Raw genomic sequence first — 23104 nt, 5'->3', positions numbered from 1 at the left:
TTTTTCTGTTTCTTGGTCCAGATGACTGGAAAAACCACTCTCACCACCTGGAGGGAAAGAGTTCATGAGAGAGCAGTTGCTCTTGGCAGTCCCCATTGAGTGCAATAGAAGGTGTGCCAAAACTATGCGATGTTAAATAGCATGGCAGAGCCTAAACCCAGCTCTGGGTCCATCTCTGAGTGTGGGGGTCTCCCACCAGACCCAGCCCTGGGACCACACAAGGTCTGTGTCACTATCAGGTCTGTTCAGAGCAAGTTTTGAGCCCAATGGTTTGCACTTGGGAGCACTGTGGATCTTCTGGGCAGGGGCACTGCATGACCAGAGTTGGATTCAGAAGGAACTAGCCGTTGCTGGTTCACGTTGGGACACAGCTTTAAGGGACACGATGAATGCCATTTCAGAAGCATGGACTGTGTTAGGGCTTTGGGTCTTCACTGGTCATGGCAGGGTTTTCTTTTAGCTGGCATCAGGATCAGTGTGAGGATGGCTGCACACTGGCTGCAAATCAATATTTCTTGCTTGGTAAGAAACCCAAATCTTCCAGTACGTTCATCCTTAGTAGTGGAGGGTAGTTCAGAGACTGTGTCCCACTCACCATAAATTGTGTGTTTGGCTAGAAAGGCCTTTGGTTTTGATTTGAAGGCATCGAGAACTGGTAAATCCACCCCTTCCTGTACTGGCTTGTTTTAGTGGTTTATCATCTGCATTGTTAAAACATGCACTTAATTTTTCTTTTGAATTTGTTTGGTTTCCTAAATACAAGTTTGAGCCATGCTGTCGCAGATTAAATCTCTCCTGCAGACACTCCAAAGGTCTGTGCTGATCTTATCTCACTTTTCCTTTGCCGGTAGACAACCAACCACTGGGGCAGAAGAGCTGATTTATCCTGATGTAAATCAAAGCACAAACATCCCAAACCTATTTTTATTTGGCCAAGAGAGATTATTGAGTACAGCTGCGATTACGTGAATGCAGTGGGTGACCCTTGTGAAATCTGGGCTGCTAAGAGGCACAGATAATCCTGCATGATGATGTTATGACTATCATGATCACAGCATGACCTGCGTGGCAGGCACAAAGCCTGCGCAGGCACTGAGGAGGGGTAGGTGTGCAAATACACTTGAGCATGGAAAGCTCTGGTATTCCCTGACAGCTTTCTGTCCTGAATCCAGAAAAGGTCTGGGTGTGGAAATACAGTTGCTGCCAACGTCACCATGTTTCTGCCTTTGCCTTTTGGACTTGCCTCCCTGTGGTTTGCACTCTCTCCAGGTTCATGTGGCTAAATCCTGCCCCCCAGCAAGCCGCATTGCATTTCTTAACCTCCTCCTTACCATCTGGGGACACAGGGCACATCGTGACTAAAAGCTCAGAGCATGACACCATGCCAGACAACTGCAACTTTTGCCTCAGGTAGGTGGATGTGATCCAGACTTGCCCCGTGTTAAAGCCTAAACTTTTGTCATACTTTCAGCACCCTCAGCTAAGCCTTTGATTTTTTTTTAAAAAATTATTTATTGCTGTTTTGAAAACCTGTGAGTGCCCATGGATCTGCTGTTGTTTTCTCCAACAGCACCTGCCACAGAGGGAGCTGGCTGCCAAGAAAAATAAAAATACTAATCCCTCTGGCTCTGCTGGCTTTCGTTCCTTGCCCTGCTGTAGACGCTTTGCATCTACCCCATCGTGGTGCAGGAGATGTTCTTAAGGGGCAGAAGTCCCCAGTTCTCAGCTTTTGAGTAGCTCGCGCGGAGCACTCTGAAAGCTTATTCTGCACCCATTCTTATCTAAACATGCCTAAGCCCCAGCATGCTGCTTCAGCTGCGCTGGCTTTACACTTCGGGCTGTTTTGAAAGTGAATTTGTAAAGCCATTAACATTATTTAAACAGTTTAGCCACAGAATTAGCCGGTGGTGCAGTCCAGCTGCCAGAAATGAGATGCGAGGCTCCTTTGCGCTGTAGATCAAACAAAACTCAGCCAAAGCACGTGGGCTCTGGAGGATGCCAAAACCAGGGGTGATAGGGGGAGTGAGAGCTAGCTGGCTTTCCGCTTAGCGGGAAATGTGATTAAGTGTGGGTTGTAATTTTTTTTACGAGATGGTTTGGATCCAAATTGGACCAGAACCACTTTCCCCCTCCTGAAGTTTCCAGAGGATTGGAAAGCATCAGACCCCGGGGTCTCCCAATGCAGTTGACTTCCCAGGAGCCCATTTCAGCTGGTGGCTCCAGGGCTCAGGTTAGGGATATGTGGGGAGCTCAGGGTTTGCAGACAGACTTTCCATGTCCTCGATCTCAAGGCAGACCTCACCAACATCTCCTCCTCTGGGGCAACCACCCCCAGCTCCTGGTTTCCTCCACTCTGAGGCAAGTCCTTTTACAATGCAGAAAAGATTCAGGGAAAATATGCCCAAGAATCTGTGGAAAGACTCTGGAAACTGAGATTTTTCAGACAGTTGCAGGTGATTAATTCCTCCAAGCTGAACCTGTGACAAGGTTCATGGGTAGTGGTAAAGTCTGGAGCAGTCTGGGTCACATTAGCTGGGGCTTTCTGTAACCACCACAGCAAGACATGATCCCTGTCCTGAGGTAGCTACCATAAAGATGGAAAGAGCATAGAGGAGTGGAGAAACTGAGGCATAATGAACTCAGATGACATCTCCAAGGCTTAAAGGGGGTTTCTAGCAAAAGCAAGCTGTGCTCCTGCAGACCTCAATGGCACATGGTATTCAAGGCAGGATCTTTCATGCTTTGATAACACAGGTGAGAGCAACATCCCAGTGTCGAGGTGTCATTCATTCTGAATCAGGATTGTTTACCTTGCTTGTCTTGTTCTCTTGGCTGGTGTCTTAGGATAAGCCCTGAAATCTGCTTTTGTTCAGAATAAAATGTTATCTGAAGTACCACTATTCTTCCTTCTGAGTGCATTGCCTTAATTGGCTGTTTGATTGTATTCCTCTGAAACTTTCAGACATGCAGCTGGGAGAAACAATGGGTATTGTTTTATATTTAGACTGAGTGTTAAAAGCTGAAACATGCAAAGAGACATAAGCTGCTGGAAGGGCTTAGACCGTCAGCTCCCTCTGCTGACCTGCTCTGGAGAGAAGCAGCACTGCCAAATTTTAGGGCTCCTTAGGCTAGAAAAGTGAGAACTGAAGGGACATATGACAATATTACTCCTGAGCAGCACAGAGATGGAGACGGGGGGATCACTCTTCACAATCTCTGCCAATGCAAGAACTTGAGGACACCAAAAGAAGCTACTGAGAGACAAATTCAAGCAAAAAGAGGTGGCTGGTCACATCGTGTATCATAAAATCTGTGGAGCTCCTTGCTGCAGGAGTTCGTGGATCTGGAAAGTTCATGTATGCTGAGAAAGAGACTGGAAAAGTCTGGGAGAAAAATTCATTGAAGGCTACTAAATGCAGACATCCCTTTTCTTACCTGGGAAATGCCCAACCCACAGGCTGCTGAATGCTGGGAAGTGTTTTAAGGAAATATTGTTATATATTTGTTCTAAGCCTATGTTCTTTCTTGGGCGTCCGCTGTTGGAGGCAGGATGCTGACTCATCCAGCTTGTTCTCCTGTTTGTCCCACGGGATGGCTGAAGAGTCCAGAAGAGGTGGTGTATGCAGTTTGGTGCACTGGACCTAGGGAAAGAAAACATTTTGGATGGAGTCAAAATAATTCTTATTTTAGAGGGAAAATAGATGTAGATAGATTCTGTTATTTTCTCAGCCTCCATGTGGAAGGAACTGACAGTGTGGAGACATCTACATGAAATGGAGCTGTTGCAAAAGCACTGAGGATTCAGACATAGCTAGGCAGCCTGGTGACCCATTTTTTTTCTTGAATCTGCCTTTTTGAGCTAGTGTGGACATAGGCTGACATGGGTGAGATTCAGATGTAGCCTTCTAGGACCAAGAAACCTGCATCGACATAATGATCATTATTTGAATGGAGGTTCCACTACCACTAGTGAAGCCATTGCAAGAATTAGGTGGGAAATGGTGCCTAAATAGCAGGAAGACCAATATACAATGAATGTTTCTTAACTCTGGAAATGAAGGGGTTGTAGTAATGGCATTGAGCTGGAGGATGGTGATTCTTTTGGGGTGTCTCCTCAGAGAGTCAACAGACTATCTATCTGGGCTGTTTCAAACAGAAAATCAGGAACAGACAACTATATAGGAACACTTCTGGTTAAATAACAAATCTTTTCTAATCTGAAATCTGCAATGTTAAATGAGCTTTGTGGACGTCTTCTTACTATGGTTTGATATGATCTGGATGTCTCTGGATTATTGCCTTTCTGCTAGGCAGGTGGCTTGCAGGCTGGACAGGAGGGAGATCAGAGCAGAAGGCATTATTAAGGGAGGGGATAGCTAGATTCTCAACAATGGCACTCAATTTGTCCAGACAAGGTGAGATTTTCTTTGTTAGCACTTTTCTTTAGCATCGTCAAGAAATGTAGATCATTCCTGAAGACCAGACGCTGAGGTGAGCATTTGTGAGACAAAGGCATGGATTTCTGTCAGACCCTGCAGAAAAGCCCACACAGTTGCCTAACAGTATTTCCAAAGTTTTTTGAATTATTTAAGTAAACAGAACATTCAGTTTCCTGAGGACATATCTGGGTACCTGATTTGTCAATGTCATTGACCTCCATGGGGTGGGTAGCTGTGGATGGAATTCAATTGTTGAAACACTCCTCATTTGAAATGGATCCTGTGTCTTATCTACCAACCTCATATGGCTATCTTAGATATCCTTTTGCATCTCAGATGTTTCTAGGTGTCTCCTAGACAAATGAACCCACCCCAAGCTGGGTATCTGCTGTAAAGTGGGCTGGATCAAGCTCTAAGCTACGTTGACTTGATCTCCAGTGACTGTGGTGGAAACTTAAACTTGGGTGTCCTGATCTGGAAGAAGTCTCAGTCTGTACTTCCTCCTAGATAGGTGAATCAGAAGGATGGCAGTGAGAACATGGCATGAATGCAAGCTATTTCATCCTAGTTTCATCCCTCTCAGGAAAATTCAGGAGGAGAGACTATAACATTTGCTTGTTATTCAGAATAATGTCTGTATCCTCCACTTGTGACCCCACAGCCACACCATGTAGATTTGTTTTGTACCCTGCACTTTTCAAAGTGAGGGATGATAAGGGAGAGCTGGCCTCAAGTGCAATTGTCTTGGGGCTTTTCTTCCCCATTGAGGAAAATGGTGGTACTCTTATGCCAATGTGGGTCAGAAATTAGGTCTCTGTGTCCTTTTCAGGGTCTATTCCACTTTCCAAAGAGCCCTCTGGCCAGCTGGGCAGGAGCTTGCTTTGCCCTCAAAGCAGGCGAGGTAGATCTTGGTGTAACTGCTCAATGAAACCTTTGCCATTTGCCATTTTTTTCATGATAGGTCCAAGTGTTGCTTTCTTTTATCCATGGTGACATCAACAATGAGGATGGCTTAAAGCAAGTTGTCCAGCTCTGGAGTTATGTTCTTTTCCTTTGAAGAGCACTCAAGAAAAATGTTAAATTCCCTGGGAGATAAAGCCTTTGCTTGATTGTTTAGACTTCTGTTTATACAAGAGCTCAAGATGAATGCCTGAGAATCCAATGCCCTAATACTTCTCCCGACAGCCACAGCTCAGTAAGATGAGAGTTCAAGTTGCCCTTGCCTCCCTCTTTCATCTTAAAAAATATTTCTTCCTCTTTTCCCCAAAAGGTTGTCGAGACTTCCCCCATGAAAGAAGAAAGAAAAAAAAAATTACAAATCTCCAAGAAAATAGTTTTATCTCCAAGTCTGTCATGTGCTAATTTACTCTGTAGGATTTCCAGGACAGAGGTTTTGCAAATAGGCAAAGTGAGTTTCTGCCCCACCACACTAGCTGCCTATGTGATGAGCCAGGCAAATGAAGAATAATTACCATTATGGTGGGAGTATAGTCCAGACCCTCCCATACCTTGGAGTATTGCATGGTGCTGACATGCCAGCAGACCCAGTTGGGTTGATAAAGCTCCTAGCAAAATAGACCGTAGTACATGTCTACCTGCTTCCTGCCATGTTTCTCTGCTGCTTAGTGTGGAGGCTGCTGAGAAGACCAAACTTTCTGTGGACCTTCAGAATGCTTCATCAGGAGAACTACCCAGAGCTGGAGATTCCAGGATCCTTTGCCTGGCAAGCTGCCTTGGAGCCTGGCCACTGTTCCTTTTCTTGGGCAATAAGGAATCCAGAGCAAAGCTGTATTTTGAGACAACACCCATTTGCCACCCTACCAATACTATCACTTTCCCCTGCACAGTGTCAGCAGCATGGCATAATGATGCACAGGCCCTGAAATCAATAGAGAATGAGCAAACATTGAAAGACGATGCTGTGCGGCAATGCTGGGAAGTTCCCAGCCCCGTGCCTGATTTCCCTCACCTGTCTGCTTGGTCTGGCATGACGGATTAGCACGATCCTTGTGTCTCCTGAGCACTACCTAACATGGGCGATCTCAGCACATGGGACCTCCCCTCTGAGCAGAGCAGAGTTCTGGTGCGTAGCAGCTCATTGATATACGTCCACCCTGCTGTGAAAGCTGCCCTGACCACCCACACACAGCCTGATGGCTTGTGATGACGGGGATGAGGTTAGCTCACACAAAGCCTTTGAAGGTAGAAAGCTGACGTGCAAGCATGTTTATGGCAACTGTGAATTTGCTGCCCTCCTTCTTTACCCTTTTTTTCAAAAAGCTTTTTTCTGCTGCCACTGAAATCAATGGGTGTTTTGCCACTGGCTGATATAGGGTCATGATCTTCCTCTGAAGGGGAGTAGTCTCCATTCATGGCTAGAGATTCAGAAGCATGAATCTACCAGGCACAGAATAGTCCTAATTCCTTCTACCCTTGCTGTCTGTTCACTCTCCTCTGCTCTTCTCAGGGCTCAGATAAACAGACATCAGTTTCTCCCCCTTGGAACCACTGACTTTGGCAAAGGCAAGGCACTGCATGGACTGGACTGAAGATATGACATCACATCATTGCCTTTGTGAACAGCAGGTATATGTCTTGGCTTGGGAGGGCTGGGTAGCATTGTATACTTTCTGTGATAGCTTTCCCAGAATGGTGTTGAGAAGTCTATGCTGGTGGGAGCTTTCTATAGCCAGGGCCTTTGGAGAGGCGCAGAGTCCACAGCCCTGTCATCTCCATCACTGGCAATAGGTCCAGTCATCCCTGAGCTCAGTGCCTGCCTGCTGACCTGCTGACACGCCTGCCTTCCAGCTCAGTGCGGGGAAAATCCCAGGAGAAGCATGTGGTTGTCTCTTCCTTGCATGGAGTATTCCCCAATGTGGCCCCAGCCTTTCCCACAAATGCATTTCTCATTATCACTGATTATTGATCTGATTATTACAGATTATCTCTGTAACAGAAGGGCTGCCAACTCCCAAACACCACTCAGGATGGGTGGAAGCCCAGGACATGGTTCAGCTGTGAAGTGCTGACCATGCGGACATGGAAAGAAAATGCCTTACTTTTCCACCAGGAAAAACTCAGCACCTTCCAGACACAGACATGATGAATATAACCACACCAGGGAATGGAGGAAGTTCTTTCTGTTGCCATGTCTTCAGATCCACGATGTAGTTCTGTCCAAGATGGACACAAATCAATCTGTATCAAAAAGGTTAGGGAAAATCAGGAATGTCCCCAGGCCTTTACTATCTGTCAGGGCAACTGGTCAACATTTTCTTCATTCAACTTGGACATCCTCACTTCTGACCCACTTGTAGCCTTTCAAGGCAGTCACCCACTGGGTCCATCCATCATCTCTGCCATGGATGGTGGCCCTGTGGAAAGGGGACAGGACTTGGCAAATAGAAACCAGTGAATGGACCAGGAGAAAATCACCCATTTGTACACCAAAAGGCTCCTTTATATCCATTGCTGAGGTGACAAAAAGAGGTTTTCTGGACTGAAATTGGGCTGGATTGAGGTGTCTGTTATTGGCTTGTGGAAGACTGTAAAAAGTGACACAAGTCAACACTCCTGTACCCATTCTTATGGAACAGATATAAGGAGTCCTGGCCAGGGTTCAAACTTCTGTGTGGGTGGGAAAAAGCCTGGAAAAATCCTGTACCACTTTTGCTGCAGAACTTTTAATATGCATGTGTGCTGGTGAACTTAACTTGGAAGCTCTTGTCTTTGTCAGATGCCATCTTTTTTGTACAGCATGATTTTTCCACAGTTGATAACTTGATGGCATCTGACCCACTGGGGTATGAAAGAAGGAATCCACGGCATTGAGGGGTAACCCTGGTGATGGCGTATTCTTGTGGCTGCTAGTCACAAGACATAGCACGTTGGCATCTACACTACTACTGATCTTGTTAGCAGTGCCAGCATATACAGAAGATATTTTGTTGTGCTAGCAGTCTACCTTTTGCCCTCAGATGCACATGTGAAAAAGGCCATTTTCTGTAAACACTATGCAGTTTTTAACATATTTAAAATTCCAGGTTTTTTGTGTTTGCCTCATAGAATCATTAAGGTTGGAAAAGACCTCAAAGATCATCAAGTCCAACTGTCAACACAACACCCCCAGGCCTCCTAAACCATGCCCTGAAGTGCCACATCTATATGTTTTTTGAACTCCTCCAGAGATGGCAACTCCACCAGCTCTCTGGGCAGCCTGTTCCAATGCCTGACCACTCTTTCAGTAAAGACATTTTCCCTAATATCCAATCTAAACCTCCCCTGGCAAACCTTGAGGACATTTCCTCTCATCCTATCGCTAGTAACTTGGGAGAAGAAACCAACACCCACCTCACTACAACCTCCTTTCAGGGAGTTGGAGACAGTGATAAGGTCTCCCCTCAGTCTCCTCTTCGCCAGACTAAACAACCTCAGCTCCCTCAACTTCTCCTCGTAAGACCTGTTCTCCAGACGCTTCACCAGCCCCGTTGCCCTTCTTTGGACACAGTCCAGCAACTCAAGGCCCTTCTTGTAGTGAGGGGCCCAAAACTGAACACTGGATTCAAGGTGTGGCCTCACCAGTGCTGAGCACAGGGTCACGATCCCTGCCCTGCTCCTGCTGGCCACACTATTCCTGATACAAGCCAGGATGCTGTTGGCCTTATTGGCCACCTGGGCACACTGCTGGCTCATGTTCAGTCAGCTGTCAATGAGCACCCCCAGGGCCTTCTCTGCTGGGCAGCTCTCCAGCCACTCTTCCCCAAGCCTGTAGCGTTGCATGGGGTTGTTGTGACCCAAGTGCAGGACCCAGCGCTTGGCATTGTTGAACCTCACACAATTGACCTCATCTGAGTGCAAATAATTTTCAAATTCTCGGCAACTTACTCTGGATGTAATTGCTAACTTCTATTAGATTGACTGAAATGTCTGTCCCAGGGCATTTTTGCTGGCCAAAATTATTCCATGAAAAATGGAAACTTCTTGCATGAACTCCCAGTTTGACAGAAAATGGTGGATTTCATACAAGTAAGTAGTTTCCCACCAAAAATTTTTAACAGCTCTAAAATATTGTCAAATGCTTTCCCCAGATTGGAAGGCAATTATGAAAAAACTGAATTGAAGGCTGAGAACGTAATTCAGTTAAATAACACATGCCAGGAATTTAGCTTCCTTTTCTGTTTTTAATTTGTCCCCTAGGGGATGAAGGTTTTCATGATTGTACACATTATTGGATATTATTTTTCATCTAGTTGTAGTAAATATTTCTCAGTTAGTGACAGTTTCATGTCTGGTTAACTTTTTGTAGGGTACACAGATTAAACAGTTATGGTTTTGATCTTTGATGAGATTAATGACATTTAGAATGAGGGCTGTGCAATGAAAATTAACCCTCCTGAAATATTTTTAAATGTTCACTTAATATGTGCTCTTTACACCAGTTTTCCTGCCAGAAAAGTAATCTGTTGGCATACTCACTATAAACTCAGCAAGAGGGTAGACACGTGAGAGGCAGATTCAGGTTTCACTTTGCACAAATATTTGCAAAATTAGGGTGTGGGATTTTTTTTTGACACTTTTGCCCATCTCTCTAGCATTGGCACCCTAGATTTAACCAAGTAAGACCACATTTCTGAGCCAGACAGCTGGGAAAAACATGGAAGCGAGGGCAATCCATATATTGCTGGAAAAATCGCATCATTAAATGCCAAGAGGGTCTGACTTACAGGACTGAGAAAGAGGCAAATGCCAGTAATTGGCCCTGACACAAACTTATTTATAGTAAGCCTAAGTAGGGTGAAGTCTGGTCTGCTGGGTTCACCTCTCAGGATCAGGCCCTGGGTCTCCTGGGGTTTCATTTCTCAGAGAACTACAGGGATGGCAGATGGGAAAGACTTGTTAGGTCATCCTGTCCACATGCCCCGGCAGGAGCAGAATGAGATTGTCTCCTTGCTTCGTTCTCAAGTGCCTCGTCTAGATTTAAACAAGTCCAGCAATAAGACTGTTATTGCAAGAAAATTCCACGCCTACATGTACTTTTGCAAAACCGCTTTTTTAAAGCTCTTGACGTCTGTTTGTTAATTTTGTCTGAATTGCATCACAAAGGAGATAAGTGCAAGTATCAAGTGTGACCTTGGGCAGCTCAATCTATCTGATACCTTAAAAACAGAATTAGAGCACTTATCATAATGAAATGGGTTTTGTGTGGACTTGCTACAGGGCAGCGTTAATATTTTTGGCTATCCTAACTTTTTGTTTCTTTACATTAATGTGCTCGGACTTCTTAAATTTTAAATGTCAAGTGAATTTCCAGTGTTTGTAATGCTTTATTTTGGCACCTATACCCTGTAACTTTCTTACCTGAAAACTGCTGCTATGTTTTCAACCTTGACTTTGTCTGGACATAAGTTATTTTTGATCTGCGGTTTTATCTCCTGTTTCCAGGCTATCTCTGACATGAACTACTTTTATTAGCTACGTGGTTATATTATGCATGTTTGGCTCTTGCTTGGGTAGGAGAGGTTGCACAGATGTCCATGTAAAATCAAGGATAGGCATACAAAAGACCTACAGTAGTAACTGGAATTATTAATTTTCTTTTTTTGCCAAAGTAAAAGGGTCATGGGAAAATATTAATTAAGCAAACACAAAATTCTTAATTTGAAAAAAGCTTGGGTTTAAAGTTATTTTACTGAGTCCAAGGTTAGGCTTCAGTGGAACCTGGCCAGAATTATGGGCCAGGAACTCTTGAACCTGCTGGTTTTCAAGCCCTGGGTGACTTCACATAGTGATTAACCCCAGGAGCAGGGGAACGGGGGTGCTGCCTGAGGCAATGCAGTGCAGTTGGTATCAGTTTCTATTTTGCTGCTACTGGCCATGGAACTGATAAACTGCCAGTTTTGTTTGGTGTCATGCACCATGTTTGGAAAGCTTCCAGTTTCTAGGAAACTGAAAATTATACATATATTGATTTGAATCCAATTTGGACAGGAAATTATTTTTCCTGTCAACTTGTAAACTCTGCTTTCCTGCCAATCATAGTTGCAATTGTGTCATTTTTTTCTGTGATACTCTCAGTCTAATTAATGCAAATGAAAAAACCTATGCAACTTTAATAACTGTTTAGTTTGTAATATAATGAAAGTCATATCCCTGGAGATGAGCTGCTGCATTATCCAGGTGTTTATGAGCTGCTGTACCACATTCCCTTCCATGCTTGTGAAAAAGTACTGAGAAATTCTTTCTCAGTGTCATTTTTCAAAAGAAAATTTCTAACATCTAAATCAAGTCTTTCTTTCCCTGCAAGGCACTGAATTCTGTGACAAATTCCATCCTCACTTACTGTAACCCTTATTATCAAGCAGATAATCATAGATTTAAAGGAGAATCTTCCATCTTCATAAGAAGGTATTTTTATCAGGAATAGTTAACATCTGAAAAGACTCAGCTACAATATGCATAGGATGGTCCGTTCAGATACTAATCAGAGAAAGAGATTAAAAGATGGACTCAGATTTAATGCATGACTGTTGGATGCCTGCAGTAAAGTGAAATGAATCTTTCTCTCTCTCCTCTTGGAGCAGCTGTGTCTGGGTTGTTTTTTAGAGTTGGCTTTTGTTCTACCAGAAAATGGCAATCTACTGAAACAGATAACTTCTGTAGAAATTTATGCCTCCATGACCAGGGCGGGCACTGAGATCTCAGCATGGCTAATGGGACACTGCTCTCCCCTTTGCCAGGCTGGCTTTGGGGCTGGTGCCCCATGTGTGATGGTGATCTGGCAGAGCTGCTCTTCTCCAGCTACTCTTCCTCCTGAGCTGCTCTTCCCCAGAGCAGTGTGCTGAGCATGCATGGTGCAATGTGGCTGAAACCTGGAGAAGCATTGATCAGGTGAATCCCCACTAATCCTTGTGAGCTGCCGTGTGAAGGGCAGTCAATTCTGCCTTGGAAAGGAGAGAAAAAGCTAAAACAGAAGCCCACATCTGTGGTTTGTGAAGAAAAGTGCCTGATTGTGCTTGCTCTTTGCTGGCTGAGAACCAACCAAGGAAGGCCTTTTGTGGAAAGGTTAAATGGAAGATCTTTTGGAGCGCATGAACAGCAAGAGGAGCAGAAGGTGGAACCAAGAAAGGCACAGGTGGTGTCTTGGAGCTGCTAACACTGTGGCCAGGGTGTTGGCCTGGGTTGTGGGTAGAAAGCCAGAACAGCTTTGAGCAAGGAGGGCAAGCAGGGAGATGGAGCTTTCTTGGAGACAGAGGCCAGCAGAGAGCAGATCTGCTGGTTCACAGCAGGTGGGAACTGCTGCGGAGGATGAGTTATGGTAAATTTTTTTGTAAGTAAACATGAACACTAGCAAAGCCCCTGGCTGTAACAGTGACTTCTGGTCCCGTAAGAATAGTCCTACAAAGCTCTACAGTTTCAGTAATGCTCAGGCCAGAAGGGCAGCAGCTGCAACGCCAGCTCATCTGCACTTGCCACCTATGTCTACAACAGTAAATTTGCCAGTGCCAGGGAATTTTCTACTACCTTGAGCACAATGGGAATGATCTAGGCACACCTGTACTGCTAAGCACTCCTCATATCCAAAGCGAGGTGGCTGTATGCACGTTGCCTGGTGGGAAAAGCCCAGCACTAACTCCTGATTTTTGTACTGGGGAATCATTTAGGAGAGTGCCAGCTGTCCCCAGCCAAAGTCATGCCAAGTGCTGTGCCAACAGAAGCAGGATCAACTCTACTTGGCTGAGTTCTTGTGGGTTTTATGAACATCTGCAGAAAAGAGTCCCTTTCTAATTATTCACTGGTGGTAGAAAACCAGCATTAGTTGCTCTGAATGTGTAATTGGGGATTATATTGATTTATTTGTTGCAAATCTCACAAGGTGCAGCAAGGACTGAGCCAAAGAGAACCAGCTGCCTTTCCTGGCTTTGGAGGTTTTACCATTCCTAATGAAACCCTGCTGGTGTGGGACTGTGAGGGAAGACCCTCCTGTCCTGGGTCTGTGAACTTCTCCACAGAACAGATGAGCTTTCCTCTGGATTTAATTTCATGGCGTGGTGCCTTTTACATCAGTTGCTGAGGATTGCCTGGGAGAGGGTCTGGTGAGTCCCATGACTGGGTGGCAGCAGGACAGAGCACAGCTCTGATGGGTACAGGGACTCGCTGGGGAATTACAGCAGTATCTGTTTGCTCTCAGCTCAGGCTGGGGTGGACTATGAGAGGCTCTCTAATGAACACCCAGTCACTCTCTGGCCAGAAGAAGACAACCTCAAAGAAGAACAGAAAAGGACTTCAATTAAATAGTAACTTACAATGCACCATGCTCTTCAACCTGCATAGTATTTTTAGTAACTGCTTCTCCTGACAGGTAGCTTGGTTATTCAATGTAATTTTCCCCTTGCTCTCTGCAGGTTTTCCTAAGCATGGAGACCAGCTTATGAAACCTGGCCCTTCTTGTTATTTTTATCCAGGAGCAGCTGACAGTAAAAGTGACAAAAGAATTGATGGGGGAAGTGGTCCAGAGCATGAAAAATCCGGTCGTAAAAGCTAGAGTGTTTGCAATAAAATATCTATACATAAAGGGAAAGGAGGGAGGGAGATGCAGGGCTGGATACAAAGCAGAGCAATGAACTGTGAAAAGTGGCGTCTGGACCAGATGAAGAAATTGTAAATCCAGCTGTCAGTACAATAATATCCCTTGGCACCTCTGTCTTTTTTCCCTCGGGGTAGCTCATGCCCATGCTGGTGGCTAACATGGGACAGTGGTTGGACCCAGCGGGATGATAAGGTGCCGTAGGGTGAAGAGATGTTCTTGGATCTTCCTGGGGTCATGGGCAGAGATGGCAAAACCCTCTGCTGCCGGCCAGGACTGCTACAAAGGGTCTTCCTTTCCCTGGTGATGAAGAACAGGGGTTCCTGCAGGGATTTGGGTTCGGTAAGATGGTCTGGGCTGCAGCGTGACCCATGGCTACCAGGGCAGGGTGGCAAACTGCATTGCAGGGTCAGCAAAAGCAGGTCAGGAAGAAAAGGCTAAGTTAGTTAAATGCATGAAACAAGCATATTGTTAAACTGCCACTGGCTTTTGGGGGCTGCTCTGAGCCCTTTGCTGGGCACAAGGCTCAGGAAAAAACAATGTCTTTCTCCAGTTCTGTTTGGGGGCAGGGAAAAGACCAATAGCTGGGAGTAGAAGTAGATGGAGAAGATACCAGCCCAGAGGGAGGTGAAGCACTTCTTTATATACACCCAAGAACAAACCGAATGGCATTAGAGAGCAGCGGAAAACCTCCTGGTGAGGTTTCTTTTGGTGCAAGGAAGAAAATTCATGCTGAAAGCAAAATTGAGTGCCAGGACACCTGAGATCTCTCCCTAGGCTTGACCCAGTGCCTTCCTCTTCTACCTCAGAGATGGATGAGAACTCCAAACCATGTCTAGGAAAGTAGGTGCTCTCATAGGGCATGGTGGTACTGTCTTGAGGTGTCAAAATGGGAGTGAAAGCTTCTATAATCACACAGCAATGGACATCAAAGCTGGCTCTGTGGACAAAGGATGGTGATTCCTGGTGTCAGGCACTGGGTTTTCAGGGGGTTCAAACACTTGTACCCCTGGCCTGTGCTAGAACAGAGATGCATCCATCCAGTGGGGACAAGAGAGAGAAGACTAATGAACAACAGCAAGACCCTGGGATGCCTCCAGCTGTAAAAAGCCTGAAGAATTTAAAGCAAGGAAGGAAACCATTTTTTCCTTTGGCAGCCCCTTTTGAACTGCAGGATGTTTAACTCCGAAATATGTCTCTGTTACTCTTGAGCTCATGGAGCAGCCTTGGCTAACTGCTGGGTGATGAGAGCATGTGAGGGACAGGAGTGTTTATGGTGTCTATGATATTGCTGTCTGCATTTGGGCTCTGCAGGCTGGTGCATGTGGTCAGATGGGGTGGGATTCACTAGTCTGGAGGCAGAAGGAAAGCTGAAATGTGGGACAGTGTAGACCATGCCCTTGAGGTTGCTACTGTGTCTGCTGCTATGCCACATATAATTGTGGTGCTTTGGGGCATCCTCCTGGAGGTATTACCCTGTAGTGCAGATGGGCCATCTCTGACTCAGCCCTCCCCATGTTCCTGGGCTGATGCTCAGCATCACCTCTGGGCAGATGAGACACCCAGAAGACCTTCCTGTGTGTCAGCTTCCAGGCCAAAAGGAACATGATGAGTGCTGGGTATTCATCAGGCTTTGGTCCACATCTGGGCCTGGCCACACCTGTGTAGCAGAGACACAGCTCTGCTCCCTGCATCTGCTTTAGGCTGAGGTGGTCCATGCCCCGAACCCCACTGTCTCACGCTGGGAAAGCCACTGGCTCCGGGGTGGACATTTAGTTAACCATATAAACAAGCAGGAATGTGGTATTTTAATTCGCTGTTTCCCATCTTCCAGTGCACTGCTCATTACAGGTCCCTTAATGTGCTCTATCCTCAGCTTTGCCAGAGCATCCTCAGTCTTACCCAGGTCACAGAATCCCTGACAGATGCTGGCAAAAAATTGTGGAAACCCAGAGGACATCAGATAGGGAGAGTAGATATTGACCAGAATGAGAGATGGTAATCTGCTGTTCGAGGACCTTTCTTGGGCTCCATACAACGAGAGATGGAGCATGGATGAGCCACTCTCTGCATTAAGTGCATGTGCATGTGTAAACATAGGATTTACGTGGTGGCTTTTGGCAGCACAGAAAATATATAAAACTAACACCATTTCCAAATCAAGGGCTGGGAAGCCTCTGCTTCTGGAACCAGTAGGAACTGATTCATATTTAAAGTGGTCCTGGTTGCAGCTGCTTTCTCACCAAGTGTGTAGATCAGTGTGGATCTCCTGACCACAGAGTTTTGTGAATGCAAAGAAGGATTCCTATGCCTGGGCAAATTAATGGAAGAAAAATACAATGAGGTTTATTAGGGAGAAATACAACTCTACTGACTGAAGTGGGGATATTTTGGGGAAGTTTTACTGCAATCCAGCTTTGTTTGCAAGTTCTTTCCTAGGCAAGTGCTCTCTCTGGTGTGAGAGAGAAGACTGATGAAGCTCTGGCTTTGTAGGACAGACCCCTGAGAAGACCCCGGTGAGACTAACTGATAGGCTGCAGCTAATAAACTGAAGAAGGTAGTCTCACATGAAGCTTGCTGAGATGTAAAACTTCTAGCTAAGGCCCATTGACTGTCTCTGCTTTTAGCACCTGACAAGGACCAGGTGATCAGTTTTACCTTGGCACACAGGTACATTTTATTATCTCAGGTGAAAATACAGCCCTGACAGCTGCAGCTGCACATAATATCCTTTTCATAGCATCTTCTTCATTCTGCCCTGCCAAAGCTTGGTGGAAGGCACAGCCTTTAGCAGCAACATGGTATTTCATCTGAGAGGATAATAAATCCCAAGCCTCTCATCCCAAATAGCTTGGTAGCTGGAGTCAGTTCTGCAGGGGGTCTGCGGCAATCAAACCAGCAGAGAAAGGGCCGAGATCGCCTGTTTTCCACGGGCTGCCACCATCCCAGGCTGAGTCTATGTGAACCAGCAGGAATCCCCAAACTTGCCAGACACCTTATTACTATTTGGAGGCAACATTTCTCTCCAGTTGCCTACAGAAACTCAGTCAACTGGCATAAATCCCTCAGAGCAGGAGCAGATCTCCTCTCTACATACACTTTCCAGCCTCTGAGCTGCTGGCTGAGGATTGCTAACCATTACTCTTGTGAAATATGGTATCATAAGGGTTGGGAAGCGGGGAAGACAAAGATCTTGAGTGTTACGGCGGTACCTGATACTGACCTGCGATACAAACATCTGTCTTTGGAGCACCTGGAATCAGTTCATGTTATGGGTATTAGAAAAGTTTATTTAGGGACTTACAGAGAAAGAAACCTTACCATCTTATGAGACAGTGGCAAATCCTATAGGACTAGATAGAATGGTCCCATGGGAATGGGTGGGGGCACCCAAGCAGCTACCCACTCTGTGCGTAATATGCACGATATTTTTCTGCTGGCAAGAAAGTATTTCTGCTTTTGTTTTTGAGGAAGACTGGCTTGCCTTATCATGGTTAGTTTAGCAGACATGTTGTATATCTTTCCCCAGCCACTCAAAGTTCAAATGGCTGGTAGATCCCAAGAGGTGTGCATTGCTTGTTGCTAAGTAAAGTCCATGCTGCACTGAAAACCTCCCAAACTAGCTGGTCTTGGGGCACTTCTAAGAAATCGTCCCCTCCTTGCTGAAGGCAGTTCTGAAGGTAGAGAAAAAGGCTCAAGAACAGGGGAGGAGAGAGGAAGAGGCATGGCTTGGCGCTGGAGAAAGGCCCCTTGGCTTGCTCCTTGATTGGCCCCTGGATTTGGCTGGTGCTGAGTGTATGACTATCTCTATCCTGTCACGACATCTGCATGGCCTGTTTGGGCACAGTACTGCAGTGAGGGTCTTGTGAAGGTCCAAAGAGCAAAGGGGTGTGAGGGAAATCTGTGTACCTCAGGTTTCAAGGGCTTTGCTATAACCCTTTGCAATGCAAGGGGAGCTCTTAATGGCATGCTGGAAACTAATGTCTTGTTGGTCTGGAAAAAACAAAGAGAGCCAGATCCTTGGGAGGGGTAAATCTCCAGAGCCTCATGGAAAACTAGGAACCTAAACTGATTTACAGCAGCTGAAAATCTGCCCTCCACATCCTATTAAATAAAGAATTTTGTCCTTAATCCCCAACCTTTCCTTGCCACCCTGGTCAATAAGTAACTGCTAAACTCTATCAGTGCATCTCAATATGCTGCTTCTGACAGTGGAGCAGATGTTTGAAGAATGACTGTAAGAAACACAGATGCCTAGAGCAACACACTTGGCCTTTGTTAATCAGCATTTTAGGGACATCTTGCAGCAGAAGTTGCAGCCAGATCACTGTGCTAGGTTATCCCAGTGAAATCCTCCACAATTTTGAATAAATCCTTTGACATCTCATGCGTAATGTTGGCCTCCATGACCTCCTGTGGCAACGAGTCCCAGAAGTTAATTACATGCATCGTGTAGAAGGAAAGCCCTTTCCTTCTGTTGGTATCAAACCCTTTGGGTACTGGTTGGGTTCTAGTATGATCAGCAGCCAGAACCATTACTTTTTTGTTATGTATGGTCTGCTTTGCCCTAGCCGGTCCCTGATTTAAGGAGCTCCACCTCAGAAAGCACAAAGCATGAAGGACCTTGGGATCTGAATGTGGAGGTGCTCCAGAGGAAATGCAGTCTTTTCTCATTTATTCTCTTTCAAAAACCAAATGACAATAACATGCTTTTTGTGTTTTTCTTAGGTGATCTATTTTTCCAAAGACTAAACACATAAGCAGCTTCAACAAGAAAAGAGGTGTTCTTGCCAGTAACTGCTCAAGTGGCCTCAAGTTGACCTCTTCCCTTTTAGCTTTCCTACCACTCAGCAGGCGCCTCTGACACATAACAAACTAATCAATGTTTTGCCATAAATCCCTGTCCAAAAGTGCTTCATATCTGTTTAAAGAATTGAGCTCTATGCTTTGTCCTCCTCAGGAAAGGACTGGGACAACCCTGAAGGCAACATGGGCTGTCAGCTTTGGTCCACTCCTAATCATCAAGCCTTTTCCAAAAAGGGATGATTCTTCTGCATGGGAGTTGTTAGGGAAAGCAGTGAGTGACAAGCTTTCAAGGGGCCACAGAGTAGAAACAAATGTTTGACACAGGAGCAGAGCTGGACAAGGTATGCAGCTACTGCAATATGACAGGAGGTCAGGAAGAAGAAACCTTATCTGACCAAGAATCTGATAGACTGCAGATCTACAAGTTGGGTAAATCAGAGGAACATCCATGCATTTCAGAATATTTTATTTCCAAAAATCTGCAACCTTCATCCATGATAAAGACTGGCTTTGTCTGCTATCTGAGAACTAGTATCCTAAGAATCAAGGAATTTATGTGCAGCATTGACAGGAGAATGATGTTTTAATCACTGAAGTTTTTAAGTCTTTACCAGTAATTTATGTTTATTTAGCCTATCTTTATCCAATGAATAAATAACACTGGAAGGAAGGAAGTCTTTATTAAGAATTCAACCTCCTTTCCCCGTTCAGCTGAAGAATTTAGAGATTGCAATAAATATGCTTTGAATCCAGAAAAGGTTTTTCAACAGAGCTACGTCGGGCCAACACTAACACTCCTAATCAAGTAAAGACAGACTTATTAATATCATCAAGCAAAAACTTCCATGCCATGTTTCTACAGCAGAAAGAAGATTGCTGGGTATAACCTGAAAGCCCAGAGCCTTTCCCAAACATCTTGGTAGTGAAACAAAAGTCTGCCATGAGGGTCTCCTTTGGGGTAAATATTAGTAAATTTGTCGAGAACTGACTGGAATGCTTTTTGATTTTTTTCCCATCAAAAAATGCTGATTTAATTGAAACTGAAACTTTCCTTGGGAACATAACTATTTCAATGAGACCTTAGTTGAGAGAAGTTTCTCAGGCCCTAGTTTGATCAAAACCACAGAGGAAGGGACTTTGTGTGCAGTTTTATCTGAACCTGGAGTACATGGAAGACTCAGCACAGGGATGCAGTACATACTGGCTTTTACAAAGTGGAGCAGCTCAACACAGACATGACAGCAACGTGCCCTCCCAGTGATGAAGACTAACCATGTACTGGGCTGTATTAGTTTGATTGGTCTAGGCCCTGAGCAACCTGCTGTGGCTCAGCCCAGCTTTGGGCAGGGTTGGTAGTGTTCTAGCCTGCATGACAGGGGTAAATACGGGCTCACTTGCGTCAGTGGTTGGAAGTATGGTAGCTGAGTTGGATGAGGGTAAAACAGAGATGTGAAATATGGTAGGCCATTTAAGTAACCTGTCTATGGACTGGCGAAGCAAAAGTAACTGCATCTGCCCCATTTTCTCTGATTTTCTGTGGAAAACTTGATGACTTAGGGTTTTTTTTCTCAGTCAGAAGTTCTTCAGAAGTTCTGAGACTAAGGAAATTATTTTATTACCCACCCCATTGAATAGAGGGGGAGAGATGACCCCGGGCAAGTACATAACTCCAAACTTTCTGCAACTTGCCCTCTGCGGTCCTTCCCTGAACTCTTCCTTGGTGAGATGGCGTTCATCCTCTCATGCAGGGGATTGGCTCCACCTGCAAACACATCTGCCTGACTGGCTGAAGAGATCAGCATGGTCATTAGGCATGTCATGCCTAAATTCCTTGAGGGTTTCCAGAAGAGAAAGGTGGATGAATTCCCAGCATACTCTGTTACCGATTTATGTAGCTTGGATCCATACCTGCTAAACAATGAGTGATCAGGGTTTGTTTGACAGCCTGGTCTAAACCTTTGCACATGTTAATGTTAGGACATATTTTCATTCTGATGCAGAATTCCCCTGGGATCAGACTGTGCTTGCAGGGGCAAATGGAGGATGGAAATCTCTGCCGGCTGCAACTAGAGCCTTCAAACCACCATGGCATAGAGCAGGTGCTTAATATTTCAGCAGGCAATGGCAAATGCCATCTCCTAGTGAGACCAGACTGGTTTCATCAACCCAGCTATCTTCTCCCTGCCTCCCCTCAGAGCTATCCTTCACCTCTGGGTAGGGGGAGGCCAGGCTCCTATCTGACCAGGTAAATGACATTCCCAGTCTTGTTCAGGTAGAAATAATAAACCTAAAATGCTGGACAGAGAAGGTTCAGTTTGGGAAGTTGCATATTTCAGCCAGCATGGTTCAGTCTGTGTGTCCCCAGTGTGATAACAGGGCCAGCCCCAGCTAGCTGGCTGCTGTTTTTCAGGTCAGCATGTCAGAGGCTTATACAGAGAAAGCTTAGTTTTCTCAGCTATATCTTGACAGTCCTGTTTTGTGTACAGCTCTGCTCATCACGACGCCTGTGTCCACGCAAAAGGTATTTCCATACACAGCCCACAGCCCTGCTCGTGCTGTACTGCAATCCAAGCCAATGCATGGGCAGGACATGAGTCAGGGTTCATGGTGCGAGCTCTGCCTCCCACCCACCACAACAAAACAAGGCCTTTGGGTTGCATGGCTGTGATTCCATGGGGCCAGAGGTAACCTGCTATGCGCAGGATCTGGCCTGTCAACCCGCCAGCACTTCCCGTTCAGGAATGAGCTCTGTAAATCCAATTGTTGTTTACTGAGCAGCTCCCTGACAGGTTCTGGGAGCACTGGGAACATATATCAGGGTGATGAAAATGCTTATGGCCGAGCTGACTGCGGTGGTTGCAGTCTGTCTCCCAGAGCCGGGCCCCTGGGAGCTATTGGAGGGGAGCATGAAAAGACTCAGAGGCAAAGAAACTTGTTTAGCATCACCGCAAGGTCAGTGCTGCAGCATGTGGGGGCAGAGATCAGTGACCAGAGGCAAATGCACTTATCAGGGCTCTGTACAAGCTACTTTTAACCCACTGAGGTGGGGAACATCTACTGTGCCAATGGGCAGGATGGTTTCTTGACAGCTTGTGCTGCTCGTCCCTGATCTTGCTCTTGGCACATTCCATTCCCACTCTGTTCTGACCCCTTATATCCAGCCATACTTTCACCTCTATAAATGTTTCCTTGTCCTGAACATAGCCGTGGCTGTTTTCTCTCCTATCTATCTATTCCTCCCAGGATATTGGCAAGATACAGCAGAGGGTGCCTAAGGAGGCACACTTTAGCGTGGACCATTGCACTGGGACACCTGCATGGCTCAGCCACTCCAGCAGGTATCAGCCATTAACACACAAAAAATCCCCCAAACCAATTCAAAGATGCTTCAGAGCTTGCCTTTTCAGTTGTTTAAGAGATGAAGCTGGACATGGGCTGGTATCGCCATCTGGTGCAAGTTTCCAGGAACTAACCGGCTGTGAGCAGCTCCAGCATAAAAATACTCGCCTGGGATGTTACAGCTAGCCAGAGCAATGCTGGTATTGCTGGTCCCAGCCCAGCACTGCTGGACTGAATGGCTCAAGGAGAGATTGCCTTGATCCTCAGCATTTTCCAGCCTGATTCTCCCGTCAGAAGTATTTGAGGCATCAATTCTGGAGCATCCCTGCTGAGTGCAGGGGTGGAGGAAAGAAAGAAAAACAACTGGCAGTGGAGGCCAGACCCCTAGTTTTCATAGGGAGCATCTGGGTCTACAGGGTTGCTAAAATTTGGCTAACTCTTGTCTTCGAGACAGATGATTTTAACTCTTGTATTTAAGATGGAGAGCAGAGTGTCACCCTGGAAAAAAACAGTTTCATTTCCTATTCATGGGGGCAAAAAACTACAGAAGTCCCTATATAAGACTCAATACCCAAATTTTTATTTTCCTCAATCTCAGTGCTTTCATCTGCTTCTTGTCTGACTGAAGGGAAGGGGAGCCATGTTCACAAGCATCACCAGCACAGCTCAGCTGAAGCAAGAAGTTTGCTGGGGCTCCGTGTGTCATGGCACAAAGTTAAAAGCAAATGTCTGGTACTAAACTAATCCAAATGAAGATGCTTGATTTGAGTTTTCTGGGAAGAAAAACAAAAACAAACAAAAAATTGAATTACTTGAGCAAAACCACAGCTTTTTCTCACAGTGAAGCTTGATTTTGCAAAACTTGCCTTTCCTGCTGAGCAATTGTTCCTGCAGACAATTCCCACAGAAAGGCAGGGGGTCACCAGCTGGCATCTTC

General features: G+C 45.6%; 1 long non-coding RNA gene across 1 annotated transcript; it reads left to right on the top strand.

Annotated features, from left to right (window-relative positions):
• The first annotated feature begins 1231 nt into the window (after positions 1–1231).
• LOC135312273 (uncharacterized) lies at positions 1232–19779 on the top strand. The gene is made up of 3 exons (XR_010371840.1): positions 1232–1410; positions 6907–7025; positions 18751–19779. It is a non-coding gene; the product is annotated as an uncharacterized LOC135312273 (long non-coding RNA).
• The last annotated feature ends 3325 nt before the right edge of the window (positions 19780–23104 follow it).

This window comes from Phalacrocorax carbo, chromosome 2 (assembly GCF_963921805.1).
Source record: "Phalacrocorax carbo chromosome 2, bPhaCar2.1, whole genome shotgun sequence".
Classification (NCBI taxonomy): Eukaryota; Metazoa; Chordata; class Aves; order Suliformes; family Phalacrocoracidae; genus Phalacrocorax; species Phalacrocorax carbo.
This window is presented reverse-complemented; position numbering and strand designations above follow the sequence as displayed.